Here is a 19,602-nt window from a genome sequence, read left to right as displayed (position 1 = left end):
TACGCCGCTCCATCGCAAGATGAGCCGCATTCAAGTATTGCTCCACCCGCAATCGAAGCAAACAACTTCGAACTTAAACCTTCGCTGTTGCAGGCTGTGCAACAGAACCAATTCTCTGGAAATCCTACCGAGGATCCAAACCTTCATTTATCTGTATTTGTTCAATACGCTGATACTGTTAAAGCTAATGGTGTCACTTCAGAGGCAATTCGACTTCGTCTTTTTCCTTTCTCATTAAGAGATAGCGCTAGAAGATGGCTTCAATCTCTCCCTTCCAACTCAGTCACCACCTGGAACGAGTTGAAGAAAGTTTTTCTTGCCCGATACTTTCCGCCAAGCAAAACAGCTATGTTAAGAGCCCAGATAAACAGATTTAAACAGAAAGACAACGAGTCTCTTTTCGAAGCATGGGAAAGATACAAAGACATGATGAGACTTTGCCCACACCATGGTTTGGAAGACTGGTTAGTAATTCACACATTTTATAATGGTCTCTTATACAACACAAGGTTAACAATAGACGCCGCTGCAGGTGGTGCATTAATGAACAAACCTTATGCTGATGCTTACCAGCTTATCGAGAGCATGGCCCAAAACCACTATCAGTGGGGAACCGAACGAACAACGGTGGAAAAACCTCAAACGAAAACTGGCATGTACGAGATAAGTAACCTTGATCACGTCAATGCAAAAGTGGATGCTTTGGTCCAGAAAATTGAAAGTTTAAACGTATCACCCCCAGCCGCCGTGGTTGCTATAACTCAGAATTGCGAGGTCTGTGGAATCCAAGGCCACACTCCTACGGACTGTCAACTCTTGACAGGAATCCAAGCAGAGCAAGTAAACTATGCTCAAGGAAGCCCCTATTCGAATACCTATAACTCAAATTGGAAGAACCATCCAAACTTTTCATATAAGAGTAATAATGCTTTGTACGCACCTGGACAGTCTCCAAATCAAGCCCCATCTATACCTCCGGGATATCAGAAACCGAACCCATCCATGCCTAACAATAATACCCCTAGAAAATCCAACTTGGAAATCATGATGGAAAACTTTATAGCTTCCCAACAACAAACCAATAAAGATTTCTTAAACCAGAATGTACACACTGGCGAACAACTTAAACAACTAGCAAGCAAAGTAGATGCCTTGGCTACCCATAACAAAATGCTGGAAACACAAATATCACAAGTAGCCCAACAACAAGCACCTACTGCTGCCCCAACTGGTACATTCCCTGGACAGCCCCAACCTAATCCGAGAAGCCAAGCTCATGCAATTATATTAAGAAGTGGAACGGAAGTGGAAGGACCGTCTGATCCAAGGATAGAAAACCAAAACCCTAAGAAATCAACTGAGGAAAGTGAACCTAAGGAAAAGGAAGAGAGTAATAAGGAAACCCTAGAAAAGAAGGAACCTTATGTACCTCCACCACCTTACAAACCACCTATACCTTACCCTCAAAGGCTTGTTAAAACCAAAGATGCGGGCCAATTTAGAAAATTTGTTGATCTCCTTAAACAATTAAACGTTACAATTCCGTTCACCGAAGCTATTACGCAGATGCCCTCATATGCTAAATTCTTAAAAGAAATCCTTTCTAATAAGAGGAAACTTGAGGATAGCGAAACCGTTACACTCCCTGCCGAATGTAGCGCAATAATCCAAAACATGCCTCCTAAACTCAAGGATCCAGGTAGTTTCTCTATACCCTGTCACATAGGAAAATTTGTCATCGACAAAGCTTTATGCGATTTAGGAGCCGGAATTAGCGTTATGCCTTTATCCATATGTAAGAAACTGGAAATGGGAGAATTAAGACCGACCAAAATGTCTGTGCAACTAGCAGATCATTCCATCAAATATCCTGTAGGAATCCTTGAAAACGTTCCCGTACGCATAGGTCAATTTTACATTCCCACTGATTTTACAATTATGGACATTAGAGAAGATGATATTACACCCATTATACTGGGAAGACCGTTCTTAGCAACTGCCGGTGCAATCATAGACGTAAAACGAGGACGACTCACCTTCGAAGTAGGTGAAGAGAAAATTGAATTCATTATTTCCCAATTCTTGAAAGCACCTGCAATAGAAGATACATGTTACTTCATGGATATCATCGATGAATGCATAAAAGAAGCAGAGTTAGGAGAAGACAAATCATCAGACTATCTTTTAGAAGACAAACCTAACCAATGTTTAGCAATAACACCGGGCCCTACGCAATGTCTTAACAAACCAACCCCTGACCTGAAAACACTTCCCAAAAATCTGAGATATGAATTCCTAGACTTAGAACTTGAACGACCTGTGATAGTTAATGCAGATCTAGGAAGACTCGAAACAGAAAAACTCCTACATATCTTAAGGAAGTACCCCACCGCACTAGGATACCACATCACCGATCTTAAAGGAATAAGCCCTTCTATTTGTATGCACCGCATCATGTTAGAAGAAGACTGTAAAACCTCTAGGGAACGCCAGAGAAGACTAAATCCGATCCTAAGTGAGGTAGTAAAAAAAGAAATAACCAAGTTATTGGAAGCAGGTATTATATATCCTATATCTGATAGCAAATGGGTTAGCCCTGTACACGTTGTACCAAAGAAAGGAGGCATAACCGTTATTGAAAACGAAAAAGGGGAAACTATAACTAAACGAATCGAATCGGGATGGAGAATGTGCATTGATTATAGGAAACTAAACAAAGCAACCCGAAAAGATCATTTCCCTTTACCATTCATTGACCAAATGTTAGAACGATTAGCAAAACATTCACATTTCTGTTATCTAGACGGTTATTCAGGCTTCTTTCAAATACCAATTCACCCTGATGACCAAGAAAAGACAACGTTCACGTGCCCTTTTGGTACCTTCGCTTATAGAAGAATGCCGTTTGGTCTGTGTAATGCCCCTGCAACCTTTCAAAGATGCATGATGGCAATATTCGCCGACTTTCTCGAAAACATCATGGAAGTATTTATGGATGACTTTTCTGTATACGGACAAAGTTTCGAAGAATGCCTTGAAAACCTAGAAAGAGTCCTTGAGCGATGTGTAAAAGTAAACTTAGTACTTAATTGGGAAAAGTGCCACTTTATGGTACAAGAAGGAATTGTTTTAGGACACATCATCTCGAACAGAGGAATTGAAGTAGACAAAGTCAAAATAGAGGTAATCGAAAATCTTCAACCCCCAAGAACCGTGAGAGAAGTACGAAGCTTTTTAGGACACGCCGGTTTTTACCGACGATTCATCAAAGACTTCTCTAAGATAACTAAACCTTTAACCGGACTATTGATGAAAGATGCCGAATTCATATTCGACGACAACTGTTTAAAAGCATTTCAAACTCTTAAACAAGCATTGATCTCCGCACCCATAATGCAGACACCAGACTGGAATGAACCATTCGAAATAATGTGCGATGCCAGTGATTATGCTGTAGGTGCTGTTTTAGGACAACGAAAGGATAAAAAGCTTCACGTAATATATTACGCAAGCAGAACCCTGGATGAAGCGCAAATGAATTACGCCACTACCGAGAAAGAACTCCTAGCAGTGATATTTGCGCTAGATAAATTTCGTTCTTACTTGGTAGGAGCTAAAATAATAATCTACACTGATCACGCTGCTATCAGGTACCTTTTAACAAAAAAGGACGCTAAACCTAGACTCCTAAGATGGATCTTGTTGCTACAAGAATTCGACTTAGAAATCAAGGACAAGAAAGGAACTGAAAACGTAGTAGCAGACCACCTCTCTAGACTTGAGAACCTTGAACCGGAAAGAACATCAATTAATGATGATTTCTCGTATGACAAACTTATAGCTACTTTGGAAGAGAACAACTCCGACATGCAAGTAGAAACCACCTCAGCTATATCCGTCACACCATGGTACGCTGATCTCGTCAATTATTTAGCTGCCGGAATAGTTCCACCTACTTTATCTTACCAGCAGAAGAAACGATTCTTCTACGACATAAAACACTATTACTGGGATGATCCCTTACTTTTCAAAAGAGGCCCCGATGGTATTTTCCGTCGATGTATACCCGAAGAAGAAGTAGAAAATATAATCCAACACTGTCACTCCGCTCCTTATGGTGGACACACAAGTACATCCAAGACCTGCTCTAAAATCCTACAAGCCGGCTTTTATTGGCCAACTATATGGAAGGACGTACATGCGGCTATTAAGGAGTGTGACAGATGTCAACGCACGGGAAACATATCTAGACGTGACGAGATGCCACAAAAAGGTATTTTGGAAGTAGATATTTTCGACGTGTGGGGGATAGACTTCATGGGACCTTTTCCATCCTCTTTCGGTAACAAATACATACTCGTGGCAGTTGACTACGTATCAAAATGGATCGAAGCTGTAGCTTCCCCAACAAACGACACCCGAGTAGTAACTAGACTCTTTAAGAATATAATATTTCCGAGATTTGGCATCCCAAGAATAGTAGTCAGTGATGGTGGATCGCACTTTATATCCAAAGTACTCGAAAAATTATTATTTAAATATGGAGTAAGACATAGGATAGCAACACCTTACCACCCTCAAACCAGTGGACAAGTGGAAGTATCTAACAGAGAAATCAAGCAAATACTAGAAAAAACGGTCGCCACTTCAAGGAAAGATTGGTCATTGAAATTACCAGAAGCTTTGTGGGCATACCGAACTGCTTATAAAACCCCCATAGGGACGACCCCATTTAAGCTCATTTATGGAAAATCTTGTCACCTCCCGGTAGAATTAGAACATAAAGCCTATTGGGCTATTAGAAATCTAAATTTGAATTATAAAGCCGCCGGTGAAAAGAGAATCCTTGACATAAACGAATTAGAGGAACTCAGAAGAGACGCCTATGAAAATGCCAGAATCTATAAAGAAAGAACAAAACAATGGCATGACAAGCGTATATCGAGGAAAATCTTCAAGCAAGGCGACGCAGTACTTTTATTTAACTCTAGACTAAAGTTATTCCCGGGAAAACTACGATCCAGATGGTCAGGGCCTTTTCATATCACTAAAATCTTTCCCAGTGGAGCGGTAGAAATAAAAGGAAAATCTACAGAACCGTTCACCGTAAACGGGCAACGTCTGAAACACTATCACTATGCGGAAACCAACGAGGACTCGCAAATCCTACACTTAGACGAAACGCCCCCAGGACCTATAGATTATATTTAACAGTTTCTTTGTCGAGCTTGCGACATTTAAACAAAGCGCTTAGTGGGAGACAACCCACAAATTAGTTTGTTATTTTATTCTATTTGTCATACCCCAAAATTTGCCCATTAATATTTCAAGACATTTTTCAAGGCATTCCGAATCATTTTTATGACACTGATCTCAAAGGAACGAAGGCCCAGCTCACGAATGGCCCAATCCAGAAAATGGCCCAAACTGGCCTGTTCGCTACCAGCTCGCCTAGCGAACGTTACGTTCGCTACCAGCTCGCCTAGCGAACGTTCGCTACGCGTTCGCTACCAGCTCGCCTAGCGAGGCTGACAGACAACAAAAAATTTCGGGCTTCGTTCTGAGCCCATTAGGTCATGAAAAAGGGCATTATAAATACCCACTCTTCAGTAATGGAAAGGAGGACGAAAAACAGAGGAAACCCTGGCATAGAAACCCTAACTCAGAGAAGTCGGAGTGAAGAAACCCTAACGGCCGCTCATCCGCACCGCCGTTGCCGCCGTCCAACTCCGCCCAATACCAAAAGTGATCAGTCTCTTCAACATAGCAGCTAGTTCAAACAGGTTTACCTTACTATTATCGCTTTATTTTCTTAATTTGCATGTGATACCACTTTATGTTCTTAACTTGCATGTTATATTATATTCGAATTCATAAACATGTTTGAAGTTTTGCATGTGAATTTAAGTGTGCCTGGATATTGTGAATATTGAACTATGTAATTGTGTGTTGGATGCCATAAGCCATGCAGCAGGTTGAGATTGTACTGTGCTGAAATTCAAAACCCGTGGCCGCTCGCTAGCACATCGCTAAGCGAGCCTGAAGCGAGCACTCGCTAAGCCTTCGCTAGGCGAAGCCGGGGCGAACGAGACAGTGGCTGTTTTGTTTCTTTTATGTTCTGCCTTATGTTTATCTAACCAAGATTTATTACAATTCTGCATTATTTGGCCTGATTTTTATGACTGTTGTGTTCATTTTGTGGTGCAATTTTCAATTGCACTTTATTTCGGTATTTTAACCCGTTTGTTGCATTTTGCAAAGGTTCATATGTCCCGGAAAAAAAGACCGCCGTTAGGTCTTCCACTTTATCTGTGGGATACCATTATGAAGATCCACCCTAAATTGCTTAATTAATTTTAATGTGTTAATTTTAATAATTAATTTTAATAATTAATTTTAATGTATTAATTTTAATGTATTATTTTTAATGTATTGATTTTAATGTGGAGATTCATCATAATCACCCAATTAACTTTAAAATATGGCCTTTAAATATGTGATCTTGGACCTCTCTTTTGCCTTATGATAGTACGGTATAACGGTCATGTCCCGCGAATGTAGGGATACACTTAGCAAAGACCCTTCGGTTAAATCATCATAAAATAAATCATGGTCCCTCGGATGTTGCCTTCGAAAAATACAATTTTGTCCCTCGATGACCCTTCGGTGTAGCCTACGGTTAAATGATGATCGTCCCTTCGAATGCTAAGGTATCCTTACAACTGTTGCCTTCAATGACCTATCGATGACCCTACGATGACCCTTAAACATCCAAAGGGTAAAATTACTTACTTCTCAATAGTAAGGACAGTTTTACCCTCATAAGGATAGGAAACGTTCATAACGACCTTAGGAAGGTATAACTCTCAATTACTGGATCATAACCTAAAATACTTTTTACACCTCACACATTTCTAAACTATTTTTTAAACAATTTTCAAAACTAAACGAGATAACCACTTTGTATATATTCATACAAGAATCATTACAAAGTTAAATTCTCTTTTCAAACATTTTTCAAGCAATTCACCGACACTTTTTCAGACAAAAATATAAGTGATCCAGCAATTAAGAGCCCATGGATAACCATGGATACAAAGGGTGCTAACACCTTCCCTTTGTATAATGTACCTCCCGAACCCAAAATCTATTGAGGTCTTTCCTGTTCTTTTCCACCTTTCCTTATTGGATAAAAGAAAAGTCGGTGGCGACTCTTGCTATCCGCGACATTGCGATAAAAAGCAAAACACCCAAGTCAGTTCACCGTATGACAGAACTGGCGACTCTGCTGGGGAATTCTTTAAAAAGAGAGGTTACCTTAAAAACAAGATCACTTATTTAAAATTGTCTGATTTACTTTTAAGGGATTGCTTGGGTATTCTTGAGTGAAAGATCCTACACCCGGATCTAGTGTACCTTAGGTAAGTAGCAATAGATCATCGCGACTATCCGGCGTATACTGGAATGGTTAAAATGATGGCTACGGTTAATGTGACACTTTGGTTGTCCTGATGTTCCTCATGTTACTTGAGGAAAAATTTGGCTTCCGCCTGGTGTCACCAAAGCATTAACCAGACCTTTAGAACCCTAATTGACTCATCCTGGCCATTAGAAAGTAGTGAGATAACTGACTTCGGTTCCGACTGGGGTTGGTTGATACTCGATACTACACTCTTTGAGATTGGACTTTAGGGAAGCTTCGGTCAACCGCTTGGTGTTGCACTGAAGTGGACTTAAAGGAAGGTCGATGATCTGAGATCCTTCTAGAACCCGGTTACTATTCTAGGACAGGTTGAACCAACTAAACTTCGGTGGGGAGGGTACTTACCTATGGAACTCATGCAAGCCTTAAAACCTAGGAATGATGGTTGTGTGACTTGCTTGTGCTTGTTATTTATTTAACCTCATAACATCATAACATCATAACATCATGACATCATAACATTGTACTAACCACTTCAAGGACTTAGGGATTTAACTTTGCTCTGTTTTGTAAGGCTATGGCTTCCAGGAAGACTATCCGGATCAATCTTGTAGCAATCTCTCCTCAACTCAAGGATTTGGTGTCAGAACTTCCCGATCATGCTCAGTTCATCAAGAAACATGGTCATCTCCTCAATTTGGTTACCACTGGTTTCAAAGAAGATATGATGAGAGTCCTATTCCAGTTCTTCGATCCTAAACATCATTGCTTCACTTTCCCAGATTATCAGTTGGTACCCACACTAGAAGAATTCTCCAAGCTGCTTGAGATACCTATCCTTGATCAAATACCTTTCAGTGGTCTGGAAAAGATTCCGAAGTCTGAAGAAGTTGCCGCAGCTTTACATATGACAAAGTCTGACATTGAGACTAATTGGGTAACAAGAAGTGGAGTTAAGGGTTTACTCGCCAAATTTCTGGTAGGTAAGGCCCGAGAATTCCTGAAAGTTATGAAGGTCCATGCTTTTGAAGATGTTCTAGCAGTGCTAATCTATGGTTTGGTGCTATTCCCTAATCCGGACCAATTCATAGATGTAAATGCTATTAAGATATTCCTCACTCGTAACCCTGTGCCTACCTTGCTCGGAGATATTTTGCATTCCCTTCACACCCGTACTATGAAAAGGCAAGGGACTCTCATGTGCTGCGTACCTTTGTTGTCTAGGTGGTTTATTTCGCACCTCCCTCAATCAGTCTTGAAGAATGATCAGAATCTGAAATGGTCTCAAAGGATAATGGCACTCTCCCATTCAGACATCCGATGGTGTTCTAACTTCAGAGAAAATGTTATCATCATCGAACGGTGTGGAGAATTCCCTAATGTACCACTCATGGGGATAAGAGGAGGTATTACTTATAATCCCGCCTTAGCCCTACGTCAGTTTGGGTATGCTCGAAGAGACGGTCCACATGAAATGATTATTCAAGGTACAGTGTTCGACTATGACAATGACCCTCAAAATCTCCGTCAAAAGTTTGTACGAGCTTGGGGCATGGTGAAGAGAAGCACTTTAGGAAAGAAAAACTCCATTCCTATGGAGCCTTATCTCCGATGGGTACGAGCCAGAGCTCGTGAGTTTGTCATGCCATATCTTGCAGTCGGACCATTGATTGTTGAATCAAGTGTCGAAGGAGGTACTACCCAGATCATTTCTTACCCAGATATACCTACTGATGTTGAGGAACTAAAGAGATCCTGGACCCAGTTGAGAGAGGAGAGGGATACTTTCGAAACTCAGTTCAATGCAGAAAGGAAGAAAGTATTAGAGCTCACCAGTCAGCTTAATGAGGAACGAAGACTCAATGCATATCTTCGCCCAAAAAGAAGTCGCCCCTGGGAGACTTGAGCTTTCATTGTATTTTACTATTATTCCTTTTGTAATGAACATTGATCAAAAAAGTAGCAATAAACATTTCTCTCTTGTTGGTGATTTATGCAAAGTTAAATTCCAAAAGTCCTTGAAAACATTTCATGCATTGCATCGCATAACATAACATTGCATAACAGGTATTCTAAAGGACCATATTCTCACGGTCTGCCTCTTAAACAGAAAAATGGATCTCGAGCAAACTGTCAAAGATCTCCAGACTCAGAATGCTCAATTCAAGGAGATGATGCTAAGCTTATCCAAGGGGCAGGAGGAACTGAAGGCTCTTTTGGTCGAAAAGAAGAAAGACAAGAAAGTTGTGAGCTTCATTAACCCGGGCAGAAGGCGTAAAGGACAGGCTACGGGAATCAAATTTGGAATCCCGAATGGTCCAGAAGATGAGGCGGAGAATGATTCAGAGGAAGAGGATGCTGATTTCTCCAACCCTGATGATGATGATGAGAAGTATGAAAATGAACAGTACTCTCCGAGAGATGATAAGTACAAGTTGCTGGAGGAACGCATGCTAGCCATGGAGGGTCAGAAGGCGCCTGGTCTAGATTTCGAAAGTTTAGGTCTGGTCTCCGACGTGACCATTCCCCGCAAATTCAAAATCCCCACTTTCACTAAGTACGATGGTGCATCCTGTCCTCAGATGCATCTAAGGGCTTATGTGAGAAAGATTCAGCCGCATACCACTGATAAGAAACTGTGGATCCACTTCTTCCAAGAAAGTCTGTCTGGCACTCAATTGGAATGGTATTATCAGCTCGAGAGCTCTGACATTCGCACCTGGACTGATTTAGCAACAGCTTTCTATAAGCAGTACCAGTACAATTCTGAATTAGCGCCTACTCGGCTACAGTTGCAGAATATGGCTATGGGATCTAAAGAAAGCTTCAAAGAGTATGCTCAGAAATGGAGAGATTTGGCTGGCAGAGTCAAACCCCCTATGACTGACCGAGAATTAGTAGACCTGTTCATGGGTACCCTGACTGGCCCATTCTACAGCCATCTACTGGGGAGTTCTTCATCAGGTTTCACTGAACTTATACTGACAGGTGAACGGGTGGAGAGCGGCATTCGAAGTGGAAAGTTACAGGCAGCTACTTCTACAAGCAGTAAGAAGTCCTATCACGGGAAGAATGAATCAAATGCTGTGTACGGTCAAAAAGGTCGTAACAAGAAAAACCGTGACCACGACATTGGAGCAGTTACGATTGCAGCACCACCATCTCAAAACTTCCAGCCCAAACAAGACAGGCCAAGAAGGCAGTTCACCAGGATCAATATGACCTTGGCACAGGCACTGCAGGGAATGCTAAAGGCAAATTTGATCACCCTCAGAGATCCTCCTACAAATCCCAACACTTCCTCTTCTCGTTATAATCCCAATGCCAGGTGTGCATATCACTCCGATAGCCCCGGGCACGATACAAACGATTGCTGGCCATTGAAGAACAAGATTCAGGATATGATCGAAGCTGGAGAAATTGAGTTTGAGCCTCCGGAGACTCCTAATGTCATCACTGCTCCTATGCCTAACCATGACAAGACTGTTAATGCTGTAGATGACGGTTCTCACATTTCCAATGTGGCGGACTTAACATCTCCCCTCCCGATCATAAAGAGGAGTTTATTGCAAGCTGGTTTATTTCCAGGTTGTGCTGAAGATTGCAATCTCTGCCTACTCCGGCCCGAGGACTGTTTGAAATTGAAGAATGGTATTCAACGGCTGATGGACGATCGTACAGTTCTCTTCGAAAGGATTCCTAAGGCGGAAAACTCTATTGAAGAAATATCTGTGATTGCTAAGTCCAAAGTTCCAGTGAAAATTACCGCTACCAGGGCGCCTGTGAAGATTACTGCTGAGCCCAGGGTTGCTCCCCTAATCATCACGGCACCTGGCCCGATCCCGTATTCCTCAAGCAAAGCTATTCCGTGGAATTATGGCGGTGATGTTTACGTCCATGGCGTGAAGCAAGTGGATGATGCTGCTAATACTAGTGGCATTATGGGGACCAGTAAAATTACTCGAAGCGGAAGGATCTTCTCTCCAGAAATCTCACCTCCTGTCCTTGAAACTCGGGGAAAGGAACCCGTCAACCCTTCCCAGTCAGAGACACCGGCTGAAGTTACTCCCGAAGATGTTGCCAAACAAGAAATGGAAGAAGTGCTGAAAATCATTCGCAAGAGTGATTTTGATGTTGTAGAACAGTTGGGGCATACCCCGTCTAAGATCTCAATGTTATCCTTGCTGTTATCTTCGGAATCTCATGCCAATGCATTGGTAAAATTCTTGAAGACTGCTCACGTGCCTCAGGAAACATCTGTTGATCAGTTCGAAAATTATGTTGCTCACTTGGCTGTTGACAATGGCCTAGGCTTTTCCGACGCTGATCTGACACCAGCAGGAAAGAATCACAATAAAGCCCTGCATATCTCCATTGAGTGTAGGGGAATCACTTTGTCCCATGTGTTGATCGATAATGGCTCTTCCTTGAATGTGCTGCCGACAGCTGTGCTGGATAAGCTGGATTGTAAAAGCATTGAACTGAAGCCTAGTGACATTGTGGTACGTGCTTACGATGGTACGAAGAGTGTTGTCCATGGCGAAGTAGTCCTCCCTATCAAGATAGGACCTCAAGTCTTCAATACTACCTTCCATGTAATGAACATTCGTCCTGCCTATTCCTGCTTACTGGGACGCCCTTGGATTCATGGGGCAGGTGCTGTAGCTTCGTCTCTCCATCAAAAGTTGAGATATCCGATAAAGGGTAAGATTGTCACCGTGTGTGGAGAAGAAGAGTACATTGTCAGTAGTGTGCATACCTTCAGATACGTCGAGATGGATGGTGAATTCGTTGAGACTCCTTGTCAGTCATTCGAAGTAGTTCCTCCGACCATTCCTGTCCTTAAGCCAACTACCTGTGTACCCAAGGTTATTCGTGCTCCTCCTGCTATGATTTCTCTGAAGGACGCTCAGGATGTGGTTGAAGATGGTGGATGTACTGGCTGGGGTCGACTGATCGACGTACCGTACAAGTCTGACAAATTTGGCCTGGGGTTCAACTCTGACAAGAGTCAAATTAATGCTGTAGAAGATGCCGACAGTGATGGCAACCTGGATAGCTGGATCTACCCAACAATTGGCGACGGACTCAATAATTGGAAGGCTGAAGACACTATCCCGATCTCCTTTAGTCAGGAGTAATTGTTATTGTCCATTTAGTATTGCAAATCTTTAATTTTTCAATTGAACCTCTTAAAGCATTGTGTCTACGCCCGGGGCACAATAGCTAATTTGTTAAGGGTTTTGTCATTTCATAAGCATATTCATATTCAATAAATCAGTGGACTTTTTCGCATTCAAATATTGCGCTCTTTATTTTTCCTGTCGTCTTTCGAACAAGCTATGCTTTCTTACACACACTCACGTAACAAATTGCAGATCCGTATCCACTCTGGATCCTATTGATAATAATTCCGCTACTGTTCATTATGACTTTGAAAATCCGATCTACCAAGCCGAAGATGGAAGTGAGGAAGATTGTGAAGTCCCTGGAGAGCTTGCCAGACTATTACTGCAAGAGGAAAGGACTATACAGCCACATGAAGAGCCCCTCGAAATTGTAAATCTGGGTACTGAGGTAGACAGAAGAGAAGTCAAAATAGGAGCAAATTTGGAAAACAGTGTAAAAGAAAGATTGATTCAGATGTTGCACGACTATGTAGAGGTTTTCGCCTGGTCTTATGAAGACATGCCCGGGTTGGATACTGATATAGTGGTGCATCGGCTGCCAATGAAGGAGGATTTTCGTCCTATTAAGCAGAAAGTCCGCCGCATGCGTCCTGAAATGTCGGAGAAAATCAAGGCTGAGGTTATGAAACAGTTCAATGCCGGTTTTCTGGCCGTTACGTCTTATCCTCAATGGGTTGCTAATGTGGTACCGGTACCGAAGAAAGATGGTAAGGTGCGAATGTGCGTAGATTACAGAGATTTGAATAAAGCGAGTCCCAAAGATGACTTTCCACTCCCGCACATTGATGTTCTGGTAGATAACACCGCTCAACACAAAGTATTCTCATTCATGGATGGATTCTCGGGTTATAATCAGATTAAGATGGCACCTGAGGACATGGAGAAAACTACGTTTGTGACGCAATGGGGCACTTTCTGTTACAAAGTAATGCCATTCGGTCTAAAAAACGCCGGGGCAACGTACCAGCGTGCTATGGTGGTTTTGTTCCATGATATGATTCATCATGAGATAGAAGTATATGTGGATGACATGATAGCTAGATCTCATACTGAGGAGGAACATCTCGATCATTTATACAAACTGTTCGAGAGGTTGAAGAAATACAAGTTGAGGTTGAACCCGAACAAATGCACTTTTGGAGTAAGATCCGGTAAGCTCTTGGGCTTTATTGTCAGTGGTAAAGGAATTGAGGTTGACCCGGCTAAAGTGAGAGCTATTCAAGAAATGCCAGTTCCTCATACGGAGAAAGAAGTCAGAGGTTTCTTGGGACGCTTGAACTACATTGCCCGATTTATCTCCCATTTGACCGCTACCTGCAAATCCATCTTCAAATTACTGAGGAAAAATCAAGAGATGATATGGAATGACGAATGCCAAGAAGCTTTTGACAAAATCAAGAACTATCTCCAGGAACCTCCGATTCTGATACCACCAGTTGAAGGAAGACCTCTAATCATGTATTTGACCGTGTTGGAAAATTCAATGGGGTGCGTATTGGGGCAACATGACGAGTCTGGTCGAAAAGAGCATGCCATATACTACCTGAGCAAAAAGTTTACCGACTGTGAAACAAGATACTCACTGCTCGAGAGAACTTGCTGTGCTTTGGCCTGGGCTGCTCGCCGACTACGGCAGTATATGTTGAATCATACCACTTTGTTGATTTCTAGGATGGATCCCATCAAATACATGTTCGAGAAGCCTGCCCTCTCCGGAAGAATAGCGAGATGGCAGATGATCTTAACAGAGTACGATATCCAGTATACTACCCAGAAAGCAATCAAAGGAAGCGTGCTAGCTGATCATTTGGCTCATCAAGCGGTGGACGATTACCAATCTATGAATTTTGAGTTCCCAGATGAGGATGTCATGCTTGTTACTGATAATGGAAAACCTAAACCAGATGAAGGACCCGAATGGGGATCCCGGTGGACTATGGTCTTTGATGGATCTTCTAATGCATTGGGCCATGGTGTTGGGGTTGTACTCATTTCTCCCGAGGGTTACCATACGCCTTTCACGGCTAGACTATGTTTTCATTGTACCAATAATATGGCTGAGTATGAAGCATGTATTTTTGGACTCAAAGCTGCTATAGATTGGCGAATCAAGTTTTTGAGCGTATACGGAGATTCGGCCTTGGTAATCAGTCAGATCAAAGGAGAATGGGACACTAAACATCCAAATCTCATCCCTTATCGAGAGCAGGTAATAACATTAATCCCATACTTTGAAGAGATTACATTTGAACATATTCCACGAGAAGAGAATCAGTTGGCAGACGCATTAGCTACCATGTCATCTATGTTCAGAGTCAGATGGGACAATGAAGCTCCCAGGATCACCATTGAGCGACTAGATGAACCAGCATACTGTTATGAACTTAACACTGAGGGAGTACAGGAAAAACCTTGGTTCCACGAAGTAAAAAGATATTTAGAAGCTCAGGAATACCCTGAAGGGGCATCCATCAATGACAGGAAATTCCTGAGGAAGTTCTCCGCTAAATTCTTTCTGAGTAATGGAGTGTTATACAAACGTAATCATGACTCGACTCTGCTTCGCTGTGTGGATAAAAAGGAAGCAGAAAAGATTATGGAAGACATGCATGACGGTATTTTTGGGACTCATTCTAATGGACATACAATGGCCAAGAAGATTCTGAGATCAGGGTATTATTGGTCTACCATGGAAGCTGATTGCCACCATCATTCCAGAACCTGTCATAAGTGTCAGATCTATGCGGACAAAGTACATATGCCTCCTGCTCCATTAAACGTGTTGACCGCACCGTGGCCCTTTGCAATGTGGGGCATTGATATGATTGGCGAGATTAAACCTACCGCCTCTAATGGACATCGTTTCATCCTTGTTGCTATTGATTACTTCACAAAGTGGGTGGAGGCAGCCTCATTTGCTTCTGTTACCAAGAATGTGGTGGCACGGTTCATCAAGAATAGCCTTATCTGTCGATATGGCATCCCTGAAAGAATTATCACTGACAATGGTACTAATTTGAATAACAAGATGATTACTGAACTCTGCACGCAGTTCAAGATTAAACACCATAACTCCTCTCCGTACCGGCCAAAGATGAATGGCGCCGTAGAGGCTGCTAATAAGAATATCAAGAAAATCATACAAAAGATGACGGTGACGTACAAAGACTGGCATGAGATGTTACCGTTTGCTCTTCACGGTTATCGCACTTCAGTACGCACTTCGACAGGAGCGACTCCCTTCTCTTTAGTCTACGGAATGGAAGCCGTTTTACCAGTGGAAGTTCAGATTCCCTCTCTAAGAATAATGAAAGAGGCGGGCTTAGATGAAGAGGAATGGATTCAGACTCGACTCGATCAGATAAACTTGGTTGATGAGAAGAGACTCGCGGCTGTTTGTCATGGACAGATATATCAGAAGCGCATGACCCAGGCGTTTAACAAAAGAGTCAAGAGACAGGTGTATCAAATTGGCGACTTGGTGGTCAAGCGTATCATTCTACCACAAGGTGATCCCAGAGGCAAATGGACTCCCACATACAAAGGGCCATTTGTGGTTAAGAAGGTATTCTCCGGTGGAGCCATGATACTTGTTACAATGGATGGCGAAGAGTTCCCACATCCTGTGAACGCTGACATAGTTAAAAAATACTACGCATAAAAGAGACCCGCTAGGTCGACGTACCTAGGCAAAAGTAAGGGCATCCCGGCGAACCAAAAGGGTTCGGGCAAAAATTAGGGATAAACATATAAAGATGTACACCCGGCAAGTCGAAAACCTGAAAAGGCGGCTTGGGCAAAAAGGGGTATCCTGGTGGATTGAAAACCTGAAAAGGCGGTCCAGGCAAAAATTAGGGATCAAAGCGTATGACTATGTCCCGTTCTCAGACAGCTTCAACCAAGTTCAATGGACTGAACAAGCCAATCACTTCTATCCGACAGCAGGAGATGAGATGCTTGAAGACATAATGACAGTGGTGGAATTAAAATCAATAGGGCTTTTTCTGCATAGCTTTCTCTTTATTTTCTTGACAATTTCCTCTTACTAGGATTTCTGTCTCCTTGTACACAGATTGCCTGTTCATAGGCCTCCTTTCAAAATCAATGCGATTCATTTCAAAAAAGATGCTTTTGTTTTACTTTTTCTGTTTTGTTTGCGTAAATGTCCATTGATTTAATTTGAATTAATATATGCATTTGAATATGATCAATGTTTATCAAAATACATGCATGGAATGGCAATAGCAATTACTACCCGAATTCAGGATCAAGGAGAAGGTCTAACCATGCTTCCAATGAATCCGCTACCAATCTTATTCTCCCCAGCAAGCTTGTTTTTCCTCAGGAGAAATTGGCATTATTCCCCGGGCAAAGCCAGCTATTTCCCAGAAGAAGTCGATATCATCAGACAGATTGATCCTCTCTTCCATCCCCAGCCAGGCTCTGTTGAATATTTCCACCATCAGACCGAAATCAACAACCCCCTGCCGAGAAAGGGTCATCATTACAAGTATCTCCAATCAGTAGATGGGGATTTATTTTCCCCAGTAGAGTCTCCAAGCAGAACTTCTCATACGCATAACTCATTCATTACATCATTTCACAGCATACGCATGCATACAACATTTGCATCTCATGCATCATGACATGGCATGAAGTTAACTTTATTTTTCAGGTTAATTATCCTCCTGATACAGTCAAAACAAAGGTCCATTCAGACGGACATCCTTATCGATTACATTCAAGATTCAACTATATCATCAGATGTTACCTAGTGTACGGTACATTTCTGAAATGTAGTCTAGTGTACGACTACCCCCTTTTATCATCAGATGCTACCTAGTGTACGGTACATTTCTGAAGTGTAGTCTAGTGTACGACTACTCCCTTTTTTATCATCAGATTCAGCCTAATGGACGGCTCATTCTGCTTAGATACGGTCTAATGTACGACCCAATTTGACCTTCGTCTCCTCAGATGCTACCTAGTGTACGGTACATTTCTGAAGTGTAGTCTAGTGTACGACTACCCCCTTTTTTTATCATCAGATTCAGCCTAATGGACGGCTCAGTCTGCTCAGATACGGTCTAATGTACGACCCAATTTGACCTTCGTCTCCTCAGATGCTACCTAGTGTACGGTACATTTCTGAAGTGTAGTCTAGTGTACGACTACCCCCTTTTTTATCATCAGATTCAGCCTAATGGACGGCTCAGTCTGCTGGTCTAATGTACGACCCAATTTGACCTTCGTCTCCTCAGATGCTACCTAGTGTACAGTACATTTCTGAAGTGTAGTCTAGTGTACGACTACCCCCTTTTTTATCATCAGATTCAGCCTAATGGACGGCTCATCCTGCAACTCCAATACAGTCTATCATAAGACCCATTTGGATCTTCAACTCAGAGACGATCTAGCGTACGATCCATTCTGATTTTTCATCCTCGGCAAAGTCATCTGCCTAACAAACAGCTCACTCTGATACTCAGATATGGTCCAGTGCATGATCCATTCTGATCCCCTATCCCCAGCAGCATACAGCATACTCAGACTCCCCAGCGAAGTCAACAGCATGATGGATGACTCATTATATGGTCTAACGTACGACCCGGTATGACACCCATGTCTTCAGATATCGTCTAATGTACGACACAATCTGAAGCTCTCATCATCAAACTTCCTGGATGGTACCTTTAAGCCCATCTTCATCAAGACTAACCTGTGATTAGCAAGAGCAAATTTTTGGGGCATTCTAGTGTTCAATAATCTTCCACCTCCAGACCACGAATGGCGTACACACCATTCTAACTCTCTCGGTTCAAGAATATTGAACAGGGGCAGCTGTCATACCCCAAAATTTGCCCATTAATATTTCAAGACATTTTTCAAGGCATTCCGAATCATTTTTATGACACTGATCTCAAAGGAACGAAGGCCCAGCTCACGAATGGCCCAGCTCACGAATGGCCCAATCCAGAAAATGGCCCAAACTGGCCTGTTCGCTACCAGCTCGCCTAGCGAACGTTACGTTCGCTACCAGCTCGCCTAGCGAACGTTCGCTACGCGTTCGCTACCAGCTCGCCTAGCGAGGCTGACAGACAACAAAAAATTTCGGGCTTCGTTCTGAGCCCATTAGGTCATGAAAAAGGGCATTATAAATACCCACTCTTCAGTAATGGAAAGGAGGACGAAAAACAGAGGAAACCCTGGCATAGAAACCCTAACTCAGAGAAGTCGGAGTGAAGAAACCCTAACGGCCGCTCATCCGCACCGCCGTTGCCGCCGTCCAACTCCGCCCAATACCAAAAGTGATCAGTCTCTTCAACATAGCAGCTAGTTCAAACAGGTTTACCTTACTATTATCGCTTTATTTTCTTAATTTGCATGTGATACCACTTTATGTTCTTAACTTGCATGTTATATTATATTCGAATTCATAAACATGTTCGAAGTTTTGCATGTGAATTTAAGTGTGCCTGGATATTGTGAATATTGAACTATGTAATTGTGTGTTGGATGCCATAAGCCATGCAGCAGGTTGAGATTGTACTGTGCTGAAATTCAAAACCCGTGGCCGCTCGCTAGCACATCGCTAAGCGAGCCTGAAGCGAGCACTCGCTAAGCCTTCGCTAGGCGAAGCCGGGGCGAACGAGACAGTGGCTGTTTTGTTTCTTTTATGTTCTGCCTTATGTTTATCTAACCAAGATTTATTACAATTCTGCATTATTTGGCCTGATTTTTATGACTGTTGTGTTCATTTTGTGGTGCAATTTTCAATTGCACTTTATTTCGGTATTTTAACCCGTTTGTTGCATTTTGCAAAGGTTCATATGTCCCGGAAAAAAAGACCGCCGTTAGGTCTTCCACTTTATCTGTGGGATACCATTATGAAGATCCACCCTAAATTGCTTAATTAATTTTAATGTGTTAATTTTAATAATTAATTTTAATAATTAATTTTAATGTATTAATTTTAATGTATTATTTTTA

General features: G+C 42.2%; 1 pseudogene; it reads right to left on the bottom strand.

Moving 5' to 3' along the window:
* Positions 1-355: 355 nt before the first annotated feature.
* On the bottom strand, positions 356-455 carry LOC127133911 (uncharacterized; annotated as a pseudogene).
* Between the last annotated feature and the right edge of the window lie 19,147 nt (positions 456-19,602).

This window comes from Lathyrus oleraceus, chromosome 3 (genome assembly GCF_024323335.1).
Source record: "Lathyrus oleraceus cultivar Zhongwan6 chromosome 3, CAAS_Psat_ZW6_1.0, whole genome shotgun sequence".
NCBI lineage: Eukaryota > Viridiplantae > Streptophyta > Magnoliopsida > Fabales > Fabaceae > Lathyrus > Lathyrus oleraceus.
The sequence above is the reverse complement of the archived record's forward strand: the minus strand, read 5'-3'. Positions and strand labels throughout refer to the sequence as shown.